The 20,550-nt window shown below is 49.6% G+C and overlaps 1 long non-coding RNA gene across 1 annotated transcript; it reads left to right on the top strand.

Annotated features, from left to right (window-relative positions):
* The first annotated feature begins 224 nt into the window (after positions 1-224).
* LOC111557831 lies at positions 225-6,335 on the top strand. Its single transcript, XR_002738199.2, has 2 exons — positions 225-4,449; positions 5,277-6,335. It is a non-coding gene; the product is annotated as an uncharacterized LOC111557831 (long non-coding RNA).
* Positions 6,336-20,550: the final 14,215 nt, after the last annotated feature.

Genomic DNA, 20,550 nt, shown 5'->3' with positions numbered 1-20,550 from the left:
GGTGGCCCACCTCGTTTCTCCTTCCCCTCCAGAATGACAGGCTTCAAGAAATAACAGTGAAGGGAAATATCCCCCAAAGGACATCCCTTTCCCTTCTTCTTCCTCCTCTCCCTCAGCTTCTCATTGTGTCCTTGACACCATTCCCACCCCTCCAAGAAAGAAGGTTGTGTAGGAGGAACATGCAGGGGATGGTGGGGGGGGGGGGCGAAGGCAGAGATAGGTGGTCTGCAAAGTGTCCTTGGATAACCAGGAGGGATGGCCTTGTGTTGGAGATGTCGGGGCCACGTTTCATGCTTGTGTCCCGGAAGGCAGATACACGTGGGGGAAGAATCCTGTTCTCTGCCAGAAATACTCATGTCGAGTGATTAACATTAAAGTGGGCTCACAACTCTTCATTCTTTCCATTATACCAAAAGAAGGGGATGGAGTTTGGGTAGCAGAGGTGGAAGAAGGAGGGGGAGAGAGGAGGGAGAGGAGGCAGAGCTGCCTGCTTTATTTTTCTTATTCCTGGAGCAGGCTGGCAGAGCCTGTCCCTAACAGACAGCAGGCAGCAGGCGAGAACACAGGCTAAATGAAAAGACAACTTGGGCCCTTTCCCTCCCTGCTTCTGGCTCACTCTCTGTCTTTCTGTCTCTCTATCTCTGATTCAGGAGACAAATCCTGGGGGACTCCTAGGGCCTGCTGTGCTTCCCGTGAGTTTCATGGGGTGGGTATGATTTTGTTTCTTCTCATTTTAGACTGAGCTTGGGCTCTCTCATGCCCAGTTACTGAGTGTGGCTTTGGTTCTCTTTGGGGCACCCGGGGTGAGTAGAGAGCCCACATTTCTCTCTCATTCTTCCAGAGCCCAGCTAGTGTTCGATGGGCTGCCAGTCCTCTGTGGGGAATCTTCAAAGGGCCAGGGCCCCTCCTCCCAACCATGTCCAAAAGGATCCAAATAACTTTAATTTCTACATGTTCACCTTCCTATCAGTTCTTTCTGGAGTATCATTGTCTTCAGGGGCATTTTTGTTACTGAGTAGCTGAAAGTTCCTGGGCCCTGTGACCTGATGTAGCCTTTTTGCCACAGTGGGATGAGGGCCGTTGATCTCCCTTTACAAATGGAATCACTAAGGCTCACGAACAGTGTTAACAGCCAAGTCTGGATTTGTACACAGTTCGTGCCTTCTCTGGTGTGGGGCTCTTTCCCAGGGGCTGCATGCCCTGCCTGCCCTTCCTCTGGGTTTCTTGCTTTCCCCTAACATCCACTCACATGGACATTTTCAGGCTTCAAGCCCACTGTCTTGTGATCTTAATGGCCACATGATGTCCCATTATGTTGCTGGACTGCCACTTTGGTCCCTCTTTCATTGTTGGGTAAGTGAGAGGCATCTAATTTCTTATATAATAAATGCAACTACCATTCATTTTCAAATTACATCCATTGTCTTTTTCATCCCCAGTATGTTCCAGGAGTAGGTTCAGGATTGGCAGGTGGGCTCTGCCTCTCAACCAGGGTTGGGGTGGTGGTCAGTGCTTGGTATCTTGACCCGGAGTATGATCAATGCACTTTAGGAGGGGAATGGTGTCAAGGACACAATGGGAAGCTGAAGGAGAGGAGGGAGAAGAAGGGAAAGGGATGTCTTTTGGGGGATATTTCCCTTCACTGTCATTTCTTTAAGCCTGTCATTCTGGAGGGGAAGGAAAAACGAGGTGTGCCTCCACCCAGAAGAGGTTACAACCACCACTTTAGGAGCTGGCATGCTGGTGCAGTGTATATTCTGTGTGTGTTCTACCAGGTAGAGCCTAGACCCACGTCACTGATAACAGCACAGCTCAGCTCAGCTCGGCATTTCTCTGAGCCACCACCACATTAAAAACCCAAGGGCTGAAGTGACCCAGAGTATAAATCTCCCTCAAACATTGGCCAGGAAATTTAACATTAGCTGAATGGCCAATGTATCAATAGCTGGCTTAACACGGAACTACTAATGCATTTCCCAAAACAGGTAACAAGATTTAGAGACTGAACATGGTTAAAAGGGATAACCATAAAGTTCAGTCTTTAGCCATAACACATCTGTTTGGTGTAAAGCATACATTTTATGAACAGGGAGGGTAATTTGAGAAAAGGGATCAACTTTAGGAAGAGACCCTTATTTCAGTCCAGTTGAAGAGAGTCTTGTGGTTCAGGTGGCAGATGGGGATGGGAATGCGTCTGGGGTGTGAGGCTCTTATGAGGTGGCAAAGGAGGGAAGCAGAGGACACTGGTCACTGTGGAGGGATGAGGAAGGGGCAGATCCTCCCAATCCAGGGGAAAGTGAAGGCACAGAGCAGGAAGGGACATGCCTGGGGTCAGGATTGGATTCCTGTGGAGTTCCAAGGATCTGAGCCAAGCTGCCTCCTGGTTTTGCAAAGCATGGATATTAATAAGGGTGATTAGTAATCATGACGTGTGAATAATAAGGGGATGGTTAATTGTCCTGGTTATGATGAACAGCAGTCACTGGGAGATGGTGGGGGAGTTGGGACCCCCCAACACACACATAGTCACATGTGAACTGTTCTTGGCTGCTGCTTATAAGTCCACAAAGCCGGCAATGTAAAGGGGTACCAGTATTTTTAAAAATGGAACCTAATAAGGCAGAATTTTAAAATTCATTTGTAATTTCCTCCTATATAATATGAAAGCATATGTTCCCAGCAGAAAATTTAGAAAATACGGAAATACCAAGGAAGAAAACAAAAACCAGTATAAATACCTTGATGGATATATCTTCTTCGTCTTCTGTGTGTATATAAACATAAACTATTTTTCAAAATAGAACAAAACACAATTAGGATTATATTCTGCATGGTATTTGGTAACTTGATTTTTTTTTTTTAACTTACAAACATTCATGTGTACTTCTCCATGGGATTATCTTTGAGAATATGATCTTTGTTTTATGAGGGGAACAATATTTTGGGCAAGGAGGAGCCCATTCAAAAAGAAGTGCATCCTTTCCTGTCTCCTCTGGGTGGAGAGGCGGGGGATCATCTTTAGGACTATGGGAGGGAAGTACCATGGGGCAGGCTAGCTCAGTGGACCCCTGTGGATCAGGAAATGGGCAAGGAAGGGGGCAGTGCAGTGACAGACCCTGAGCATGGAGGAGGAAAGTACCTTCTGAAAACATACAGTTTTTTTTTTCATACTCAGTTGAAAATAGACAAAGCCAGATCCTTCATTGGGCAGAACTAGGGCCCAGTGCCAATGTTAGTACATGGTCTTGCAGAAATCCTGAGCCTCAGTTTTTCCATCTGAATGTAGAAGAAACAGTGCCTACCTCTGGCCCACCTCCTGGAGGTCTTTCATCAAGGACTGAGACAAGACTCCCCTTAAGACTTTGAAGATCATTGAGCCTGGAGCTCCCATGAAAGGGAAAGAAAGCCAATCTCTGGGGAGGGGACAACTGCGAGAAGGTGCATCCTCTTTAGGGGGCTGACTTTCCTCATGTAGGCTGTGGAGCTGCACTTGGCAGGGTCTGGTATCCTTCCAGTTCCTTCCAGTTCTGAACTCCAACTTCCTCTAATAAGCCACATTGGGCCTAGCTATAGGGAGCTTCCAGACACCTGGCTTGTTCCAGGGTGAGGGAGGATCAATAATGCTGCTGCTTCAGGGGTCCTGTTCTTGAGAAGAAGCTTACAGGTGGAGCCACAGACTGTCCCATGGTTGGACCACCGTGGAAAGAGCATTTTCTGGTTTGACCGAAATGAGGGATTGTTATTTCACCCTTCCTAAAAATGGGAAAGCACATGACAATGATCGTTGGCCTGACCTCAAGGGCTTTCCCACTGACACCATTCTGCTCAGCTCCACAGAGCTCTGAGGCATCTACCTCTACCTCTGCATTGCTTGGCACTCACCTCCCCAGCATTTGTGGACTGAATGAGAGGGACACCATAGGACCACTCCTATACATACTTGGCACTTTATTATTCCTGTGCAATTGCCATTCATTATTCATCCACCTTATGAATGAGATTTATCCACTATCTATTTCATGAATAGCATTCCCACTACCTGCTGGCTCTGTGGCCACCCACAAGGTGCTTCACCTCTTAGTCCTCAATGTCCTCATCTGTAAAATGAGGCTACTATAATGGTACCTATCTTGTAATATTGATGGCAGGAATAAAATGAAATAGTAAATGTATATCATCATCACTGCTACTTCTGTCCTGTGTCAGGCACTGTGGATAAAGAGGTGACTAAGATGCTGGCTCAGTTGGTAGAGCATGCGACTCTTGATCCCTGGGTTGTGAGTTCAAGCCCTACGTTGGGTGTAAAAGATTACTTTAAGAAAGAATCTCAGAGAGAGAGAGACAGATGACTAAGAGGCCTAAAACACCAATCCTGCTCTCAGGGAGCACAAAATCAGCTGCAGAAGAGCCCTCAGGTCTGGGAACACAAAGAAGAGTGCCTCCTTCCAGGTGAGTAGGATTTTGACAGGCAGCCCCCATCCCCACCCTGTGCTTGCTCCCAGCTATGGCTCCCCAGGACCCCACCCAGTGTGCAGTTTTCTCCAGTCTTTAAAAAGCTAAGCCAGCCCCTCCCCCAGTTCCCCTCTGCTGGCAGCAGCGTGGAGGCTGTTTGGAGAGGTGACAAAAAATTAAAATTAAAGCTAAATTAAAAAGAAGATTCCCATTTCCTCTCCCCATCGCACTTTCCACCTTAATTTTATCGCATCTTCCTTCTCGTTTTATTGACTTTTAGAAGCATTGCCACAAGATTTAGTGTGGAGCAGGAGGGGAGGTAATAAATGTGTACTTCTCTAGCCTCCAATTAATGCTGCCAGGGGGTGGGGCCTGGGGGAGAAGAAGGGGGCCGCCTCTGGGTGTGAAGCCCCTAGGGACAAGGAAAATCCAAGACCACAGAGGTAGGGGAGAAACACCCCCCTAAGGTGGGGGCAGTTGTTGCTTTGGGCTTTTGTCCCCTCCCTGGGCCCGTTTCCTGGTGACCTAGAGAATCAGTCCGAACTGTTCTAATCCGTGCAGGAAACAGAAATCAGAATTTACAGTCTCCCTGGGCTGGCTTTACAAACAACTCCAGAAGTCTCCCCTCCCTCAAACTCCACCCATATTTCCTAGGACGAAGATTCCCCACCCACCAAACAGATCTTTATTTAATTTAATTTTATTTCATGCTCTGTTGCTGCAAGGCAGTTTTTCCTCTCCTTTCTCCACCCTCCCTCTTTTCTTCCTGTATTTTTTTTTGCTGCCCCCCCCCATCACTAATATCATTTTTCACCCACCCACAGCGACGCTGCGTATTTTCTTCTGACCTTAATGGCCCCGGTTTCCCCTCAGTATTTAAGCGGAACAAGACAGAGGTAAGTGGCAAATAAACAGCGGTTCCTATTTACGCTGGCAATTTCTGTTGATCGTGGAGAGGCTGCCTTGAAATTAACTCTGCGGCTGTCTGCTGCGGAGGAATGTCTGCCACGCACTGAGGGCCATCGGCTCACTGCCGCCCATTACAGCCCCTCCCGGTTATCCGCCTGGGTTACAATGGAGTGGGTGGGTGGGTGCGGTCAGCTGGTGCCCCAAGGTGTTCCTTCTTTCTTTTTTTTAAAAAAACAGGCCCCTTCACCTTCTTGGCCTTGGCCTTTAGCCTCTAGAGACCCGTGGTTGTCCCAGTGTGGTCTTGGCCAGCAGTATCAGCGTCTTTCACCAGGAACTTGGTAGAAATTCAAATTCTCCAACCATCATGTCCCAGAAAACTCTGGGGGTAGGATCCAGCAATCTGTTATATATATTTTTTTAACTTTATTGAGGTATAATTCACATACCATAAAGTTTACCTGTTTTAAGCATACTGTTCGATGACTTTTTAATAAGTTTATTGAGTTAGGCAACAATCCTCTGAACCCAGTTGTAGAACATTTCTATAACCCCACTAAAATCCCTAGTGTCTGTTTACAGTTAATCCCTTACCCACCCCAGCCCTAGGCAACCACTAATCTACTTTGTGTCTCCATAGATTTGTTCTGGAGGATCTTTTGAATCTGGCTTCTTTTACTTAGCATAATGTTTTGTTAATTGTTAACAGCTTTATTGAGATATAATCCACATTACCATACAACTCATCCATTTAAAGTGTACAATTCAATGGCTTTTTAGTACATTCACAGTTGTGCAACCATCACCGCTATCAATTTTAGAACATTTTCGTTACCCCAAAAAGAAGCCCCATACTCCTTAGTTGTCACCTCCAAATCCCCCCATCCCTTCACCCAAGCAATCGGTAATCTACTTTCTGTTTCTAATACATTTGTCTATTTTGGATATTTTATATAAATAGAATCATATAAAACGTGGCCCTTTGTGACTGGCTTCTTTTACCTAGCATAATGTTTTCAAGGTTCATCCATATTGTAGCAGGTGCCAGTACCTTTGTCCTTTTTATTGCAAATAGCATTCCAGTGCATGAATAGGCCACATTTTGTTTATCCATTCACTACTTCATGGACTTTTGGGTTGTTTCCAGTTTTTGGCTCTCATAACAATGCTGTGAAAATTCAGTACATAAAATCCGGTACGCGTGAACATAAGAAATCTGTATTTTAATCTGATATTGCTGAACTTGAGAACCACTGCTCTAGGCCTCATCCCCCATCTCTCTTCTAGATCTTTCCTTAACTCTCCCATCTTCCAACATCAAGTGCCCTCCTTCCAGTGGTTTCCTTCTTTCATCCCCTGAACAAACATTCATATAGCACTTACTGTGTGCCCGGTTTAGGTTAGGGTGGGCTGGTGGCTAAAGGAGCAGAGAGTATTGGTCATTCCCAACTTCCTGAAGAGCAGGCTTGGGACTCCTGGGCAGTCACTTAGTGAGAAGCCCCTCCAGCACCCCAGCTCTGTCCATCCACCCCTATCCCTTTCACAGCTCCTCAGATAAGTCAAGCAGGCCTACAGGCCCCGTGACTGTGGAGTGTCACACACGCAAGCTCATCTACTGGCAGAAGTGACTGTGTATATTTCCTTAACCTCTGCTGCCTCAGTGTTCTCAGCTGGTAAAGTGGGTGTGCTAGTGCTGACCGGCAGGAATGCCTGGGTCATCACGGATTCGTGTGCAGATTCTGACTACTGTTCCGGACCCTCAACCCCACTTTTCCACTGAAAGTAGGTCACTGGGTCGACTTCAAACTCCTCCCGTTCCTACGTCCTGCCTTGTCACCTACTCCTGGTCCTTGAGCCCCCCCCCTCCCCCCAGCCTTCCTTCCCCGGAGCACACTGCCACCTCCTCCCCTCTCCCTACCGCAGCCCCCTCCAGTACTGCCCTGTTCCCCGCCACTGCGCCAGAAGGCTCCAGGCTCTCCTTCCCCCTCTCACCAGGAGTGAAGCCCTGCCTGGGCGCCTGAGGCCTTGAGCTACCTTCAGAAACCTTTGAAAACGCAAGGTCTTTTGGAGCCACCGGGTCCAATCCAGACCATGCCCGCGCGGAATGCTTCTCAGCCTGGGGGAGGGGGTGGGGGGGGTGGCTTGTGTACCTCCACTCCCCGGTGTTTCGGGAGCCCCTGCTCGATGCCCCGAAGCCCGCCCCGAATGTGAGGGTGTCCCGTTCTCTCTGCCAGGTGTGAAAGCAGCCCGCGGGCCGCCCGCCGGGGACGGCGTCTCCATCAACCCGCTCCGCTACCTGGGGGCCTTTGCTCTCGCCCCGAGCCCCTCGGTCTCGGTCTTTCCCCTTCTTCGACCCCTCTCGGGGAACGCTCCTTTTCCTTCCAGGCACTCCCGGGCGGCGAGCGGAGCGCTCGCGGCCGCACCTCCAGCCCGGCGGTAAAGCTCCTCATTAGCGTGTTTGTTTTTATTGGACGCACAATCGCCGTAATGGGCGCCGGGCGCGCTCTCTAATTACAGCTATGAATATTCATAGCGGGGGGGGGTGCTCCGGGCAGGGGGAAGCCGGGGCGGGGGCCGGGGGTGGGCAGCGCACCCGGCCTGGGCGCCCGGAGAGGCGGGTGGGGTCGGGTGGGGGGAGGCGTTGGTCTCTGGGGGCCCGGAGCGCCGCGCTGGGTTCCGCGCAGGGTGGGTGGGATCACTGCCCCGGCCTGGGTCAGGCGTTCCCCGGAGCCCTCAAACCAAAGCGCCAACTTCCTCCCGCGCTCTTTTTTTTTTTTTTTTTCTTTTAATTTTTCATTTCCTTTCACCTTGGCTGCTTGGCATGGGTGATTTGGGATCTAGAGATGGTCCCACCGCGCAGTGCGAACTCTAGCGCTTCCTACTTCCCTGGCCTCCGCCTTGGTCTTCTTGGAGGGCTCTCTCATTTTGGCTGGGCTCCGTAAAGGGGAGCGGGTGCCTTGTGAGTTAAGAGATTTAGTCACTTGTGGAATGACTTTATTTTATAGCGACTTCCTCCCCGACTGAGTGATGTTGCATGCATTGGTTGTATTTATAACTTAATAGCTTTTCTCAATTTTATTATACTTTTTATGATACTTGTGGCTTTATGGGACTTCATAATTTTTCTCAGATTCATTAAATTCAGCTGAGGGTGGAGCTAATGACAGGAGCAGGTACCGGATTACAAGATGGCAGGCTAGCAGGTAGGGTGCCGCCCTCCCCAGGCATTCGGCCTTTGACTGACTGGTGGTGGTGATGGTGATGGGTCTCTGAAGTGATCTTGGCTTCGTTTTCTCATGTGGGGCCTGGGGGTTCAAAGAGAGCCTGCCTGACAGAACCCTGTCCAGAGTTATCCCACCTTTGCTCATGGACTGCATCTGACTTGGGTCCTCTCATTCTCTCCAACAGAAATTCCCACAGCCAGAGACACTTCCAGCCCAGATGGCCAAACTTCCCATTTTACAAATGGGAAAACTGAGGCTTGGAGAGAGGCTGTTACAGAAGTAGGAACAGCAGACCCATGTCTCCTTAACTCCCAGCCCAGGCCTCTTTCTCCTGGTCTCTGCTGATTCAGCAGTGGCTTCAAATACTTTAGCTTAGCCCCCAATTTCCCTCCTCCCCCCAAATTGCATGTCCTGTTAAGAGCTTCAGAGGGAGAGTACATTCATAATAGTTAACCATATGGAGCACATGCCTTATGTCCTTCAATTTTCACAGCAGTCCTGCTAGAGTAGCTACTAGTATTTATTTCCATTTTACAGATGAGGCAGCAGAGGCACAATGAAATTAGAGCATTTGCTCAAGGCAATGCTGAGGTAAAGAGGGTCAAGTCTTCTGTACTTGGCAGTGACCCCATCTATGCAGTCAAAGCTCAGATTATTTGCAAATTTTCCGGATGACTTTTCTCTCCAGGATCTCTTTTTGTTAGGAGGAGGTGGGTAGGAAGAGCAAATAGTCCAAATAGTCTGGAGGACAATCAGAGTGAGAGCTCTTAATTCCTGAGCTGTGATCTTGGTTGAGGAAGAGGTGGGTCAACTGTGGGTGGAAATGATGGTGGGTGGCAGTGCCATAGACTCTGTCTCTGTCACCCTGGGAAACCTCTGGCATCTAGGAGGGTAGCAGCTCCTCTTACATGGATGACTTTAATTGAGTTCTAGTCCCCTGTCCTACTCAGAGTCTCCCAGGGGCCTGTAAGCCTCTTCTATTTCTGAGGCTCCAATGCATTTAAAAATGAAGAAATACCAAACATGGTTGCAAAAGTGTCATCTGATTTACATTCCACAAGTTAACACTTTTAACTCACAAAAAGACGATGCATGTAAGTGTGCCTCTCACAAAGTCATTTCATGACTGAGAAAATTATGAAGATAAGATAAGCTCCATGACAGCAGGCTTTCTGTGCCCTGGTTTGTTCCCGGCCCTAGCTCCAGCACGTCGAGCAGTATATGGCACACAGTAAGAGCTCTAGCATCTTTGCTGCTCTTCTGATGCATGAATGGTGCACTCCTGGCAGTGCAGGCCAGGTGAGACTCCAGGTTAACACCGGAAGAGGAACACCGTCTTCTTTCAGCTCTGTTGGGGAGTCCCTGTGGCTGTCAACATAACCCCATTTGGAGATCATGACAAAGGTGTGAGTTGAGACCTTCGGTGGCTATGGGACCAGAGCATAGTGGCCATCCTTCTCTGTTCCCTCCCCGCCTCTTGCTCCTCATCGGCTTTAGTGCTGCCACACTGCTTTCCTTCCCTGCTCTTCTCAGGATCTGCCTCCCTCAGGGAGTCTTCCTGGGCTGACCTTGCCAACCCATTTCCTCATGGTCAGGTTGCTCAGACCATCTCAGTCAGAGGCTCTGGACCCTTGAACTATGGACCTTGGTGGGGGAAGGAGCCCTGGAGTTCTTGCAAAGGGGTCTGCTGATTTCCATTTGTGCCTACTATTGCTGCCAACAGAGATTCTCTCTTGTTTATGTCTGTGTTTTAACTTTTTTCCCCAAGAATGTGGTGATGAGTATAAGTAAAATTCCTTTAAAAGTGTGCCTGGATGGGGGCGCCAGGGTGGCTCAGTCGGTTAAGCATCCGACTGTTGATTTTGGATCAGGTCATGATCTCACGGTTCATAGATTCAAGTTCATTGGGCTCTGCACTGACAGCACGGAATCTGCTTGGGATTCTCTTTCTCTCTCTTTTTGCCCCTCCCCCACTCACACTCTATCTCTCTCTCTCTCTCAAAATAAAAAAAATAAACATTAAAAAAAAGTGTGCCTGTATTTATTATAGCTTTGGGCCATTAGGCACTTCTTCAACTTACGGTATTTAGAGGTAGAGCCACTAGTGTGCTTGTGAGTGCATGGCTGGTGGGGTGGTGAGTAACTTTTGGATGCTAAGAAGATCGTAGGAATCTGGAGAAGTGGACAGTCCTGTTTCAGAGGATGCTATCTTGTTCTGTTCACAACCCGTCTGGTTCACCCCTCATGGGGCATGGCCATGTTGTGATGTGCATATACTTAGAAAGTGTGTTCAGTTTCTTGGATGAAACTGGCAGGAATAAGCCCCTGGGGAGGGCAGTGGTAGAAAGGGTGTGGAGTCAGGGGGCCTGGGTTTGTATCCTTGCTCTACCTGTTAACTAGTGAGTCATCTTGAGGCAAATCACAGCCTCTCCAAGCTTTGGTTTCCTCATGTAAAATGAGTGGAAGAAAACCCAGCTCACTCTAGGGGTGGTGATGACCAGAAAAAATCTTATAAATTATAAAGTGCCAAATTAGCTATCATGTGGTAACCATCACCCTTTGAATTCTTTACATGCATGCCAGGGGCACTCCGCAAGTCTGCTGGATGAAATAAGAGACACAGAACAACCAGCCAAATGGAAAATGAACTGGAGTCTGTCCCTCCCTACCCCCCGCCCACCCCAGCTCCCACCTTGAAGCTCCCGTGGCTTGAGCGAGAGCTGTGCCCCAAGCCCAACCCTGCTCGGTGCCTCCATTACAGACCTCGGGTACATGGCCCTCAAGATGCATTTGTAATTTTTATTGTTATATCTTTTAATTTTATTTTGCTCTCCCTGCTGTCTTGAGCAGGGGAGATAGGGAGCTGGTATTTATGGCTGCTCCCGCGACCTACCTTTTAGAATGTATGTATCAGTTAATTTAATCTCCCCTAGTCTTATTTAAACTGTTTTCCTGATTCACTCTCTTCATTCTCCATCCACAACCCCTCCTCCCCTCCCATCCCAGCCTCTTTGCTGTGGCTGTTTCTGGGCTCTGTCCCTTTCCCCCTCCTCTTCCCCCTTCCCCTCCCCCCTCCCCCTTCTCCTCCTCCCCCTCCCTCTCCCCTTCTCCCCCTCCCCCTCCCCTTCTCCTCCCCCTCCTCCTCCTCCCCCCTCCCCTTCTCCTTCTCCTCCTCCTCCTCCTCCTCCTCCTCCTCCTCCTCCTCCTCCTCTCCTTCCCCTCCCCTCCCCTGCCTTTCTCCCATTGCATCCTTCTCTTCTCTCTCCTGCCTTGTCTCTGGCCTGGGCCTTTCCAGCCCTGGGTTCTGGAGGATGAAGAGGCCTCCTACACTGAGGTTGCTACAGTATTTTTCTGGTTTTTCTGTCTCGGTCTCTCCCTCTCTCTCTCTCTGCCCCGGTGCCTGATTGACATTTACAAATTACCCAGCTGAAAGTGTTCAATCCCTGACCCGCCTGTTTCTGTTCAGCAATGAGTGAGATTTGCAAGCATTTTGTCATATAATTACTGCAAATCCCTTGAAAATTTCCACAACAAGGCCAGATGAATGGTAATTTGGGGGCCTCCAGCCCCCAGTCGCCTTGCCAGACCACAACGGTCTGAGGCCAGAAATGCAAACCAGCCCGTCTGTGTGTGTGTGTGTGTGTGTGTGTGTGTGTGTGTGTATGTATGTATGTAAGTATGTATGTACTGGGGGGGCTTGGAAGGGCTTACTGGTCATTTTGTTTATTTCCCCTAGAGATTACTGGGAAAAAACTTGAACAGTGCAGACATACACACTTCTCCACTTTCCTCCTTGTGGTGTACATGCTGTAAAATATTTGGATTGGGAGATTTATTTGCTTTACACGGGTGTATTTGTGCTGATTTTATTGTATTGACTGGGTGCATTTTTTCTGCGTTCCACTACAGTTTTATTGTGTGCCAGTCTCGGGCATACATCACCTGCATTGTTTTCTGCAAAAATTACGCCCCGTTTCACTGTGTCTTGATAGGACTTACTACATTAGTACCTAAGTGGGGAGATTTGCTGTTGCCATAGCTGTCTCACTGCCTCCTCCCCCCTTCATCTGGACAGCACCAGGCACTTTGGGCCAGAGACTTAGGCACCTGGGTTTCTGTGGCCACCCTTGTGGCCCTTGGACCTAGGGAGAGGGCTGGACGATGGAGGAGGTGATTGAATTGGCCAGAGGGTTATGTGGTCATGGGATTTAGGGTGGTAGAAACCACACTGGGCAGTAGGATGAAGAGGGGATGAGGTCCTCAAAGAGGAGGGCCCTCTTAATTTGTCTGCTTTTTGCCAGCATTTGCTGGATTCATCTGTGGAGAGCATTCATGGGCCTTACATGGTATTTCCTGGGGATTAATGAGCGAAATGGAGACCACGAGTTTCACACTTAACATAGGCTGGGGTTTGGCCGATATCTTTTGGAATAGTTGTTCTCCCTATTTTACAGATGAGGAAACAGTAGCATGGAGAGACATGGTCACTTGCCCTAGATCACACACTTAGCGAATGGTGCGTGGAGATTGGAGCCCATGACTGCTTGACGCCAGGGTCTGCTTCTTACCCCTCGGGGAAGCCAGGAGGAAGGAGGCATGTACTTGGGATGGTGATTTAAAGCAGGGATGCTTCAGGCTGGAAAGGGTCTTACAAACCATCTAAGCTACCTCCTTGAAAGATGGGGAAACTGAGGCCTGGGGAGGTCACCAACTTTCCCAAACCCAAGCAGTCTGTTGGTGATTAAATGGAGGAGCCTTATTTTCCTTCTTCTCCTTGGACTGTTTATAGGTCTGGGGTCTGACTTTTGGGTGTCTGTCTGGCCTGCCTGGCCCCTCCATGGTCTGAGTGTGAGTGTGTGTGTGTGTGTGTGTGTGTGTGTGTGTGTGTGTGTGTGCATGTCAGGCAGAGGGCAGGAGGAGCATGCTATAGTCTGATTCAGTAGGTGAGATGGGTCACTGAGGTGGACCTAGGCCCCCTGCTATTCCCCAGCATGGTAGTGGACTTGACCCGTAGCCTCTCCTCTTGGTTCCTCTACTCCATTCCTGAAGCCACCTCCTCTGTGACAGTGTTTTAGGGGTGCTCATGGATAGATTTGGGTCGGACTTGTTCCTAGAATTTTCACAGATGTCTTCTTATTTATACCCTCTAATCTTGGTGGTCAGTAAGTACAAAGGAAATGCAAAGGATTGATTTCAAAATCTCAGCCCCTCCCCCACCCCATACCACTTAAAAAAAAAAAAAACAAAGATTATACAATCAAATTAAAAGAAAATATGTCTTCTAATAAACTGTATTTCCTCATGGTAAAGTCCCATTTTTGAGGCAAGGTTGTAATATCATATCTAGAAATGTTTTCCTTTGGGTATGAGCTGTCTCTTCCAATTAATTGTTTCCACCATTATATCAGGAGCTTGTAAGAACAGTTTCACCTCCAGGAGGGTCCTTTGGAAGGAAGCTGCTGAACGGCAGAGGTTGGGGCTTGTCTGAGGGTAGGAGTCTGGCTCCGGGGACAGCCCTTAGAGATGCTCTTGACACAGGGACCCCTGCAGGTGAGGCTATGGAGGCCTCTGCTCCTCAACCCGTAGGCAGTGGCACATGCCCTGCCCTCCTGCACATGTGCCTATGCATGTGACCTAGCCCCATATGCCTAGACATGCTCATACCCACAAACATCACAAACATGTAGGCAGACGAATGCCAGTTTTAGGTACTGACTCAATTATGTGAACAAATGCATGCAGACTCTTGCACGTAGTGGGCACTGCTTGCACATGTGGGTGTATATGTGTGTGTGTGTGTATACACATATAAGATATATATCTTTCCATCAAGTTGAAGTCAGCCCATGACTTTGGAGTCAAGAGACCAGGGTCTAGCTTTCTTCTATTGGCTGTGACTCTCTGTGACCTAATGCAATTCCTTTTCCTCTCTGGGCTCAGTTCTCTCTCAGTAGAGAATTTACTAGTCCCAACTCCCTGTGAACCCTCCTCTCTTCCGGGTTGTTTGCTTATCTCTTGCTCAGGGTTTCTCAGAAGGAGGCAGGAGGTGTCTCTTTCCCCTTCCTGACCTCAAGTCCCTGCTCTGTCTTGTGGCCCTCAAGGTCTCTATACTTCCTCTGACCACTCTGTGTCCCAAAGGCCTTTCCTCCCAATGCCAAGAACCCTATCGTGTCCAGAGGAGAGCCCAGGGCAGCCATGAGCATGGGGCAGTAGGCAGCAGGTGAACTGACCATGACTCTTCCTTCTTCTCAATAGCTGCCAAGGGCATGATCAGACAGACCTGAAATTTGAGTTTGGCTGGGTAGCTGTAAGGGGTCTCCTGGGTGTCCCCACTCCAGTCCTGAACCTCCTTTCTCTGTGGATCTCCACACAGAAGAATGGTAAATATGGCTCATCCCATCAACTTGGAGCAGAATCAGCAAAAACCCCAGAGGTGGCAGAAAAACAGACACAGGACAGAGGCCTGAGGCTCTGGAGGAGGCAGGGCCAGTCGGGACTGTTGGGATTCTCAGCCCAAGGGTTACTTGTGCTTCCCCCAGGGGGAGGTTCTTGCTCAGTTTCTCTTGACAATGCCAGGAATGGAAGTATGGAAGTTTTGAGGGGCAGGTATTGGCATTTGTGTACTAGATGGATTTATACAGCATCTCCTTCTTTACTCCCCCTAAATAACACCCTCAATGGTGTGGGGGAGGAAGGGGGAGAACAGGGTGGTAACCAGGGGCAACCCTCCTCTCCCTCCCTCATCCTGAGCTAGTGCCCCTGAAGAGCTCTCCAGGGCCAGCGAATCACCCACATAATTATCCCTGGAGGTAATGGGCTTGGAGAGGTGGGGGTGGTGGGGGCGGGCTAGGGTGGGAGGGAGCTCGGGATGAGGGGTTTGTTGAGGCTGAGGGAGCAGAGCGATCTCCCCCTCCATGGGAGGTGGACAGGGACAGGATATGGGTGCTGGGCAGGTGTGGATCCCAGCTGCTAACCTCTCCATCCCCTACTCCATGTCTGCTTTTCCCATAAGAATCAGATTTGAGGGCCAAGTTTGTTTTGTTGTCTAGTTTGAAACCTGGTGTGTGTGTGTGTGTGAGAGAGAGAGAGAGAGAGAGAGAACAAAATAGAGGGTTGGGCCAAAATCAGCTACAAACATTTCAGGTTCTGCTTCTCTTGTTCAAACAGAAGTTGTTTCCTTGGAGAAAGTGTTGAGAGGGGGCAGTGTGGGGTCAGACTCATTCCCTTCCTGGATTTAGGAGGAAAACTATAATCAAGGCTTACAGCTTGTCACCCTCACCCCCATGACACATTTCTGTTTAGAGCTTAGAGGGTGTGTGTGTGTGTATTTGTGTGAGACAGACAGACACACAAAGAGAGACAGACAGGTAGTGAAGGGTTAAACTGAACAGGGCTTTCCAGGGTGGTGTGGAGGGGGTGATCTTTGAGGATAGAGCTAACTTCTGAGCACAGGCCCCAGATTACAAGGCGAGACTGAGACTGGGGAGCTGGGTCCAATGGCTGGTCTGTCAGCGTCTGGATGCTTCTCTGCCTCCCGCCAACCCATCCCAGCTCCAGCACAAATTTGCATTTAAATAGAGATTTTTTTTTTTTTAATGAGAAGGACCCAAGGGAGCCCCCAGACTATTAAGTTTTCTTCTGGGGGCTGTGTGGAGCCTTCTTCATTTGCCCCTCCACCCCAGTCTCCCACCCCTCCTCCCTGAACTGTCATATTATTGTGTGGCCATATATTCTGAGGGCCAGATGAGGCCCTGGCTCTGACAATCTAAGGGCACTTGTGGGGACAATGGGGCCAGTGCTCTTGGGAAGATAGAGAATGCATAGTGCTCGACCCCGATACCCCTTCCTCTTTGTCTGCTGAGGCCTGAGCACCCCATCCTTTAATCTTTCTCTACTGGCCCTGGGGGGTGGAGGGGTCTGGACTGGGGGTTCTGCCACTGGTTCTGGGCTGTAGGTGGTGGTGGCAGAATCCATGTTGCCATCATAATGGGCAAGGTACATTAATTAGGAGGCCAGAGACCTGGTCTGAGTCCTGGCTCTGCCATTTCCATGCTGTGTAACCTTGTGTAAGTCACTCAACCTCTCTGAGCCTCAGTTTCCTCATCTTTAGAATGGGGATAATAATAGAAGCATCCTTAGGGGTGAATGTGCGGTTGGATGAGCTAATGTGGTAACTGGTTCAGCCCGGTGCCTAGCACAGAGCGTGCCTCGGATGATCAGATTGAAGGCATTGGCTGGAGTGAGATTTCAAGGAACAAGTCTGACGCCGTACAGAAAGAGCAGGATTTGAAGTCGAGAGACCAGGGTTTCTTTTCCTGCAGCTCTAGTTATAAACTGTGAAGCTTTCCCTGCTATGGTTGAGATTTCCTCATCGGTAAATTGGAGATTCTGAGTTAAAACTCACCCGAAAGGGTTCTTGTGAATGTCAGGAGAATGGTACTGCCAGGGCTCAGAGCCCTAGGCACCCAGTAGGTTCCCAGTAACAGTTACCTCTCCTCCACTTTCCCTTCCACAGGGTGGGCAAGATAGAAAGGTGTTCCAGGCCCTTGGGAAATGTTTGGGAGCATTGGGGCCAGGGCAGGCCCTCAGACATCTGAACCTCAAGGCAAGAGGCTGTGGGTGCCCCCTAGGGTGCCCGTCTCTGGAGCTTGGGGCTCAAAAGCCCCAGATGAGCCCTAGATGTTCCTCCCAGGGACAGCCCCTGTTGGGTGGTGACATGGCTTTGTGTGTTTAGGGGGGTCATGGGAAATGAGGAACTTGGGAGGGAAACCGAGGGAGAAAAGGTCAGCTTGAGCAGACTTCCCCCGCCCCCAGCTTCCATCACTAGTTCTGGGGGGAAGGAAATGAGACATGACAGGTCTCTGGCCACCTGGAATGGGCTGAGAAGGGACACAGGGTGGGCATGGCAGGGGAAGTGTGTGTGTATCACCTGTTAATCCTGATATACCCCTCACCCCCAACCCCAGATGCTGGTGGGCCCAGATCAGTCGTGGCATCTCAACTAGCAGAGTGACAGTGACAAGTTCTGTGATTAGAAAAGCCTCCAAGGATGATCCCCCCCACAGGCTCCTCCTCTCCCTCTTCCTCTCCTTTCATTTTTTCTTTTCTTCCCTCCCTCTTTCTCTTCCTCCTTTTCCTCTGTCTCAGTTTCTATTTCCTTTCCTTTCTTTTTTTTTATTTGTAAGGAAATAATGTCTCACAGACAGAGCTGAAGAGCCCCTCTGTCAGCCTGGCCAGCTCAGAATGTGCCTCTGTAAGAATCCAGAAGAGGCGATCCTCTGAGGGGACCCAGCCCTGCGGGTACAGTGCGTGCTGGTTGAGGGTGCTTTCTGTGAACAAGGCAACCTCCCACCTGATGGACACAGCCTCATGCCAGGCAATGGCTTGGCCAGGGAAGGGAAGGCTGGACTTTAGCCCATATTTGCCCCCTCGGGCAGTGAACAGCCTCCATCCAACCCCAGCCCCGCTCCCTCCCACTAGGGGCCACCTCTGTCCTCATGCAGTTGCACATCCTTCACACCCACGGTTTTCTATCTGCTCCCTTCTCTTCCTCCCTCTTTGGTTCCTTTCTCTTCTTTCACCTCCTTCTTCTCTTCTCAGAGCTCATCTCTTCCCAGAACAAGTCTTACACTTGTCTTTTGAATGTCTGTGTGGCTTGGTGCGGCACAAATAGTGTGTGTGTACATTGTTATCTCCTCTTGGGAGGAGTGTCTTCAAGTCTTTCTCTTAGGGCTTGGCATATAGTAGGTGCTCAAGATTGTGTGACTGGTGTGTGTGTCCATGCGTGTCTCAGCTCTCTGGACCCCCAACCATTCCCTCACTTGAGCTTGTAGGGGAGAGGAGATTCGAAGGGGGCCCCACCAGGTTGAGGCCCTGTGACCTGCCATCACCCTCTCAGTCCCTTCCTGGCCTGTTAGCTCCTCCTCCAAGATACTCAGTCTTCCCCAGAGCCCCCGAGAAGTGCAAACTGAGGGCCAGTTTTGTGCTGCCTGCCTTGGCCTCCAGGTGGGTCTCCCTCTACTTCCCTCCCTGGGGCCTCCCAAGGCCTCCCAGACCAGAGATGCTAGGGCAGGGGCAGGGGAGGGGCGGAGAGGAGGAGGTGAGGGAGCCCAAGGAACCGGGGCAGGGGCTGACGGCCCCTGGGACCCCTTTCCACAAGGACAGAGGCGGCACCAGCTGCTCCACAGAAGAAATATTCCCCAAAGTCAGAGTGGTCGTCTCGTATTTTAAGTGGCCCTTATTTATCACCGTCCTCCTGGGCTCCCTTTCGTGGCAAATGATGATAAAAGACAGCAGTGAGGGGGGCGCGGGGGGCTGTTCCCGGCTGGCCCTGCAGCTGTCGGAGGTGGCAGCACCAGAGGAGGTGCAGATGGGCACAGCAACACACACACACATACAGACACAGACACATGGTACCACACATGCCAACAGCGCGCGTGCACACACACACACGCGCCCATGCCCAGTGACACTCAGAGCTGTGAACATCTGGGCACACATATACCAATATGCACGTGCGGTGACAGACACACGCCAGCACATGCTCATGTGACACATACATGTACACTGACCAAAATAAGCATTCGTACACATGCCCATCCTGGGTATTCACCCACTCCTCACACCCCCTGTGCAGATGTATTCTGAACCTTCCATGTGTCTCTGTGTGTGGGGGTGTGTGCCTTAGACGGCCTCCGCATGTGCACCCCTACTTTCTCTGCACGGCAGCCAGCAGACATGTAGACATACATGTAGTCTCACGTGTGGACATGTGCATGCACTCATAGTCCAAAAAAAAAAAAAAAAGAATGAACACCAAGTCTCACCTCACACCATGCACTGAAGGTAACTCAAAATGGAACATAGACCTAAATGCAAGATGGAAAAATAGGAAAACTTCCGGAAGAAAACATGGAAGAAGGCCTTGGCAAGCTTAGGGTATGCACAGCTTTCTTAGGTAGAACACAATGATAGCTGGAGATGTATAGTTTTAAGCATGAGCTTTGAAATCAGAAAACCTCTCATTGATTCCTGTTTTATTACGTAACAGGGCACATCAACCTGGGTAAGTTAGTTACTTGCTTGCTCTGAGTCAGATGCCTAATGTATACTGAAGGTATTAATACTACCTACCTCTCCGGATGCCCACAAAGCCCAGGGAACTAATACAAGTGAAAATTAAAAGCCGTGACCTGCCACACAAAGGTTGGCTAAATAGAAAAAAATCGTTTTTGTGTGTTGTAATTATTCACACACATCTCCCTAGGTACAGCTCCTAATGGCAGTCCAGCACCCACACACCTTCCATCCCAGGTCAGGGGGTGGGGGTGGAGTGGGCAGGATGACCTTCCCCCCTACCTAGGGAAGTCCCTTTCACGTCCCACACCCTTCTCCACATTAGCCACCCAGTTGCCAATCAACCTCCCTCCCCAGCCTCAGCCCATTAGTACAGCTCCCTGGGGGAATCTATTTTTTAAAGGTTATTAGCAGATTATTGGTTCTTTATCAACCTCAGGGCCCCAATCTCCAATCTCCCAATGAAGCCATTGTCGCCTAATAAGATGCACTTGATGATCTCGGAGTGCAGGTAGTAGAGGGCCCGGTGGGGGTGGGGCAGATGGAAGGAGGGAAGGGTTAACAGCACCGCCCCAGCCCCCCACCCCCTTGGTCCTCAAATAGCTGAACTACTGTATGTTGTAGTTTTCAACTGCAAATCATCTTTAATAGCAGACATCACGGGATGGCTCATTACATTAAGCTATTTTTCATGCTATCTGCTGTAATATCCTCTAATCCAATGCGTTTCAAATCACCTCGGGCTAAAATAAGAGACATAGCGATGTAATAGCCTAGTGTATTAGTGGGTTAATTGCCCTGTTGTACTCTTTCTAGTAGCTATCTCTGGAATGACTTCTATATTAATTGTAAATTGCTTAATACATTTAACTCCTTGCCATCGCCCCGTCCC

Source organism: Felis catus, chromosome E1 (genome assembly GCF_018350175.1).
Source record: "Felis catus isolate Fca126 chromosome E1, F.catus_Fca126_mat1.0, whole genome shotgun sequence".
Lineage (NCBI taxonomy): Eukaryota > Metazoa > Chordata > Mammalia > Carnivora > Felidae > Felis > Felis catus.
The sequence above is the reverse complement of the archived record's forward strand: the minus strand, read 5'-3'. Positions and strand labels throughout refer to the sequence as shown.